A 6,433-nucleotide genomic window follows, 5' to 3' on the forward strand; every position below is an offset into this window, starting at 1 on the left:
CCTGTTTCCCATAAAAATTCTCAGCCCCCTTACCTTGCCAGGATCGGCTCCACTCCACCCTCTTCTTCTCCTTAACTTCTTTCTTCATCTGGCGTATGGTGTTGATGCTAATATGCTCTACCCCGAAGTGCCGCGCCATTGCAGTCACCTCCCTCCCCCAGAGACCTTCGGCTGCAATGAACCTAACGGTCGGATCACTAGAGGTCTGTAGGCGGTGAAGCAATCCCATCTTCATGTGGGTAACGCTCTCAACGAGGCTTGGCACTCCCATTCCCCCATCCTTCAGGGGTAGGCCAATTAAGGCTGTATGAAGAGTGTGAGGAAGGTGAAACCACTGCCTGACACGTAGATTGATCTTTTTATCCAGGCATCTGAGCAGATTGAGGGAGCTCGAGCCTTTCACATATTTGTACTGGAGCTTGGGGATGACATGTTGCTTCAGTATTTTTAGCTTCTGTAGGGGCTTGAGAGGACATTTACCAATCCTGTCCATGATGGTTACCAACGCCGCTTTTTCCGAATTGACCTGTCGCCCTGGTTTCTCTAGCCCCGAGGGACCCACTCTTAGTCCGAGGTATTGGATGTACTCATCGGGCTGGATGCTCGGAATGGGTATTGCTTCGCCTGTATCTGGGTGACGTAGGTGGAAGGACGATTCCGTCACTACACGGAGTCTTACCCCATTCCGGTTCCCTGCTGCTCTCTCGAGACTAATGGTGGCGCACTTTGCTGGTTGTGCAGCCAGACCTCTTGCTTGAAGGAAGTCATCTAACATGGCAAGGTTTCTCCTCATACCCAGATTGGATTCAGAGACTTCTACCAGGTCATCAGCAAATCCGGTTACTGCAACGTTGGTGTGTTCGTCGAAGCGGTAACCAGTCGCTTGGCCTAGTGATGCCAGGTATTCGTCCACCACTGAACAAAAGAGGAAGGGCGAGAGTGGACAACCCTGTTTAACTCCTCTAGTGATGGAGATAGTCTCTGATTCTTCCCCGTTGACACAGATCTGGGTCTCCAAGCCGTCATACAAGTCCTGCACAACGCCTAGAATATGCTGTGGTGTATCTAGCCTGCGGAGAGCTCTATTGAGAGAAGAGTGCGAGATGGTGTCGAAGGCCTTTGCAACGTCTATGAAAGCAATATAGACGTTCCTCTTCTCTCTACGGGCGTGTCTGATGATCCCTTCTATGAGTGCGAGGTTTTCCCCACACCCGTCGACTTCCCGAAAAGCCTTTTGGCTAATGCTGGTGTCCGCATTCTTGCTCAACCTGTGTGCCAGGATCTTGCAATATACCCTAAGGAAGTGTGACCCGATGGTGATGGGTCGCCAGTTGGATGGATTTCCTAGGGGCGACTTCTTGGGGAGCATAGTTGTTCTGCTCATTTTGGTCCATGGTGGAACCCTTGCCAGGTATAGCCACACATTAAAGACCCTGCCCAGAACTCCTGATCCAAGTCTTTGTAGGGCTTTGGAGTCTAACTCTGGGTTCTCAGGGCCTGTTGCCGTCTCAGGTCCTCGTAGTGCTGCCAGAATATCCTCCTTGGAGATTGGCAGGAGAGTGTTTAGCATGTTATCATTGTTTTTTCTGGTGTATGGCAAGTTGTCAGGGGGAGATGGTGCGGAGAACCTGGGTCTATATTCGCTGTCAAATTCAGCGACCGTAGGTGTCTCCCCCTCGAATTCCACAGCATCAATGATCTTTTTAGCAAGCTCTTTGGGGTTTCGTTGGTAGGCCCTTTGTGTACGTGCATACTCCCTCTTCTTCCGCACTTTCCTAGGAAGATGTTGTTCCCTAGGTTGATTATTGGTGGTGGTACTCCTCCGAGGTTGTCTCCTTCCGGTGAAGAGCCTCGGTCTGTGCTGCCTGAGTGCTGTCTCTAAACCGTCCAGTACTGCACCATAGTCCCCCTCCGTTAGGTCTTCGGGAGCGGGGATGTAGTGCAACACCTGGTTAAGGTCAGAGATTAGCGTGTTAGCCTCCTCCTCCTCCTCACTGAGCGTCCTGAGATACTCCCACAACCTCCTCCTAGCCTCGAGCTCATGGTCCAGTTCTTCTTCTTCAGATTCGCTGGAGGAGTCGTCTGGATCTGATGGGTTGGGGTCGTTCCCTCCTTGGGGGAGGTTTTGGGGGTTCGGGGCATCGTCGTCACCTAGGTCAGGGTGCGGATGTAGCCTCTGTTGGTTGATGTTCGCAAGGCTTTCTTGTACAGCTGTTTTGTACTTCGAGATTCTTCTCATTGCTTTGAGCCTTTCTAGGCCAATTGAACCTCCAGGAAGACTTTCCAGCAAGAGCTGGTTGATAAAGGTTGTCTTCCTGCCGGACAGGAGGATCCGTACTTCTTCCTCGGCAATTAATGCAACCTCTTGAGGCGAGTATGGTACCCTTTTAGCTGGTTTGAGTGCCTTGTTATACATTTCCTTGTGCGTTAGTCGAGTGTGCTGGGTGAGGCCCCTCGCGCTTAAAAATGTTCTCCCACAAACATCACACTGATGCATCTTAGGGTCGGCACGAGGTGGTGTCTTGCTGCGATCTTTGGATGGTAGGGTGCAGCTTAGTGTCTCGTCGAAACTGTCGGGACAGCTATTCCTACAACATTCAAGGAAATGTTTTTCACACCTTTCTGGCTTGCTGACTGCCATTTTGCAATTGCCACATCTGATGGTCACTACCCGATGGTGTTTGGCCCGAGCATGCCTGATGTACTTGAGGATGTTGTGGTACACCTCGGTGCAATGGGCACAATTGATTGTAACTAAAGCGCAGCATCCATAATATTCAATCTCATTCGCCGCTCTGCTAACAGACGCGTCCAGTTGACTTCTACTGGTCTGATTGGGGTGATCCTTGGCTTCTATCTGAACAGAAGCCGTGGTGTCTGAAGGACTTAATGGGCCTGGGGGCTTGCCAGGTTTCCCATCCTTCACCAGAGATACTCCCCTAGAGAGAGCCCCGTCTGACTGGGGCGTACTATCTCCGAGATACTGCCATTCCCGGGACGGTGGGGGGTCACGTGGTGCCCCTGCAACCACGGACCCCGCCCTCCTAGTGTGGGGACCTCGCCCGCCGGCGCAGCCCCCACCCTCCGTCTCCTCCGGACTCGCACTCTGTTTTGATAGCACACGCTTTTGCCGAACAGCTAAGCTGAACGCCCGACTCTCGCCTGCCTTGGAAGCTTAAGGCTCCACTGACGGTGGGCACGGTTCGATAGTTGCGTTGAACATCAGCTTAACTTTAAAACACAATAACCGCTTATCCGAGGACACACGGAATTACAACCTGGATTCTGAAAGCTGAATTGCAACTACCCTTTGGAGAGTCATAGTTACTCCTGCCGTTTACCCGCGCTTGGTTGAATTTCTTCACTTTGACATTCAGAGCACTGGGCAGAAATCACATTGCGTCAACATCCATCAAAGACCATCGCAATGCTTTGTTTTAATTAGACAGTCGGATTCCCCTGGTCCGTGCCAGTTCTGAGTTGATCGCTGGGCGCCAGCCGAAGGGGGATTGTAGTGAACCGAACGGCCCCGCCTCCCCCCCGCACCTCTTACTACAAGAGCTTTGGAGGGACGGCGAACACCGCCCGAGAACACGCCCACGCAGCCTAGCGCGTTCCACGGAAGGGCCGGAGGTACGCCGGTCCGAGCTCGGTTTAGAGAGGCGCTAGGCCACAGCAGCGCGCCCCGCACGAGAGAGGAGCACACATGTGCGACATCATCCCACGCCGGACGAACCACGGCAGTTTGCCCTAACGTCCCTACCGTCACCTTGCCCAGTCCTGCGCCCGAACCCAGGCCCGCTTCCCCCACAGTCCCGACTGGCCCGATCCTCAGAGCCAATCCTTATCCCGAAGTTACGGATCTAATTTGCTGACTTCCCTTACCTACATTAGTCTATCGACCAGAGGCTGCTTACCTTGGAGACCAGATGCGGTTATGGGTACGCACATGCCCGAACAGCAGACGCCGCCGGAAACGAGTTCCGACAATGCTGCCTGGGATAACCACCCTCGCATTTTTCACGGACCGGCGGTGGCACTCGGGACGCCGCAAGAACCGCTGCTCTCTACGGCTAACCGTCTTACCAACACCCTCTCTCTGAATGAGAGATTTCTAGGGCCACGGCGCCTTAAACAGAAAAGAAAACTCTTTCCCGGACCACTGCCGGTGGACGCAAGCTGGTTTCAGTTGCCAGGACCCTTCGCGGGCATGTAGCATTCCCAAAGGGCGCACACACACCCGCTAGGGTTCCAGGCCTGGTTACGGAATAAGTACCGTATTCCCTTTCGCCACTCATCCTTTGGCCTTTCACTTTGTTAGACTGTGTTATATAAGACCGAGGTAGATAGAAAGATAGAACCCCTACTTAGTTCTTCTTCTTCTCCTCTGCTCGTGTTGCATTTGCCTCGAGCGTGGATCAGGCCTTAGCCCTGGGCTTAGGAGCGACTAACCCATGTCCAACTGATGTTCACATGGAACCCTTCTCCGCTTCGGTCATCAAGGGAGTCTCTCTCAAGTATTTGCTACTACCACCAAGATCTGCACCAGTGGCGGCTCCAGGCCGGCCCACGCCGAAACCCTTCAGCGCTCACCACTGCGACCCTCCTACTCACCGGGGCTTCGAGACCACGCCTTGAGAGCGAGGCCGGTAGTGCGCCCGGCGGTCGAGTATCGGGAGAATGCTTGAGCGCCATACCATTTTAAGGGCTAGTTGCTTCGGCAGGTGAGTTGTTACACACTCCTTAGCGGATTCCAACTTCCATGGCCACCGTCCTGCTGTCTATAGCAACCAACGCCTTTCAATGGGATCTGAATGAGCATTCATTTAGGCCCCTTAACTCGACGTTTGGTTCATCCCACAGCGCCAGTTCTGCTTACCAAAAGTGGCCCACTAGATACTCAGATTAGTCGCCGGAGCTTCATCCCTACAAACAAGCTCGGCATCTCACCCATTTAAAGTTTGAGAATAGGTTGAGGACGTTTCGTCCCCAAGACCTCTAATCATTCGCTTTACCGGATGAAATTCACCCTGCGAGTTCCAGCTATCCTGAGGGAAACTTCGGAGGGAACCAGCTACTAGATGATTCGATTAGTCTTTCGCCCCTATACCCAGCTCCGACGATCGATTTGCACGTCAGAATCGCTACGGACCTCCACCAGAGTTTCCTCTGGCTTCATTCTGGCCAGGCATAGTTCACCATCTTTCGGGTCCCAGCATATATGCTCATGGTACTTGCCGACTGCCCGTGACCTGCCCGGTGCGCCTCCGCCCGTTTACCCGGCCGCTTCGAGGGGCCGGACGGCACCGCGGCGGCGTCTTGGCAGAATCCCGGAGCCTACGCTCCCCCCTCCGCGGGAAATTAACGGACCATCGCTCTGGCGGCCTCCACAGGGCAGCGTCTAGAGAGCGGGAAAATATCTCACCCCGCATGCGCGGCGTGGGCGAAGGCCGCAGGCGGCGGTCAGGGATCAGCCCAAGACGCACCGGAGAGCCTGTTACAGCTGCCCCGGGCGCCCGTCACTTTCATTTCGCCTTTGGGTTTAGTGAGCCCATTGACTTGCACACATGTTAGACTCCTTGGTCCGTGTTTCAAGACTGGTAGGGTGGATCACCGACCTTTTGCATACCGCGAGAGCAAAACCGCCGCCGAAGCGGCGGCAAGCTCTTCTCGACGACCGTCGCAGGGCAGCCATGACACCGGTGGTTCCCCCCGTCGCGCGGGTCTCCCCCCCAGACGAGCTGAGAGAGAGTCAGCGGCGAGGTACCAGTCCGACCGGGCCTTCGACGTCCCCGGCAACGGGTCGCGGTGACCCACTACGAGGCGAAATACGCCCGCCGACGCCAGCGTGAGTGGGGGCTCGCCCAAACATTTTTGGGTCGCTCAATTACAACACCCCACCCAGCCGACAGCCGACGAGCTGAATCCCCTCAGTTCGACCTCCGAGTTTCCACCCGTTTGGCTCTTAACAGTTTCACGTACTCTTGAACTCTCTCTTCAAAGTTCTTTTCAACTTTCCCTCACGGTACTTGTTCGCTATCGGTCTCGTGGTCATATTTAGCCTTAGATGGAGTTTACCACCTGCTTTGGGCTGCACTTTCAAGCAACCCGACTCTACAGAGAGGCCCTTTCCGACCGTCCCATCTGTACCCTCACGGGCGCCGCCATACGGGCCTGTCACCCTCCATGGGCAGTGGCGGCTTTCAAGCTTGACTTAGACGGTATGGGACGGCGTGCTGGACCCTCTGAAACGCAACACCCCTCGTGCCCGAAGACATCGAGGTTATGCGCTGGGCTTTTCCCGGTTCAGTCGCCCTTACTAAGGGAATCCCTGTTGGTTTCTTTTCCTCCGCTTATTAATATGCTTAAATTTGGCGGGTAGCTCTCTCCTACTACGAGGTCGATCGTGGTCTCATCATCCTTAGGGGGAACA

General features: G+C 54.4%; 1 pseudogene; it reads right to left on the minus strand.

The window, feature by feature from the left end:
* The window catches only part of LOC121867593, a 9,069-nt pseudogene extending 2,666 nt beyond the window's left edge, over positions 1 to 6,403 (minus strand).
* Between the last annotated feature and the right edge of the window lie 30 nt (positions 6,404 to 6,433).

This window comes from Homarus americanus, unplaced genomic scaffold, assembly GCF_018991925.1.
Source record: "Homarus americanus isolate GMGI-L3 unplaced genomic scaffold, GMGI_Hamer_2.0 scaffold5059, whole genome shotgun sequence".
NCBI lineage: Eukaryota > Metazoa > Arthropoda > Malacostraca > Decapoda > Nephropidae > Homarus > Homarus americanus.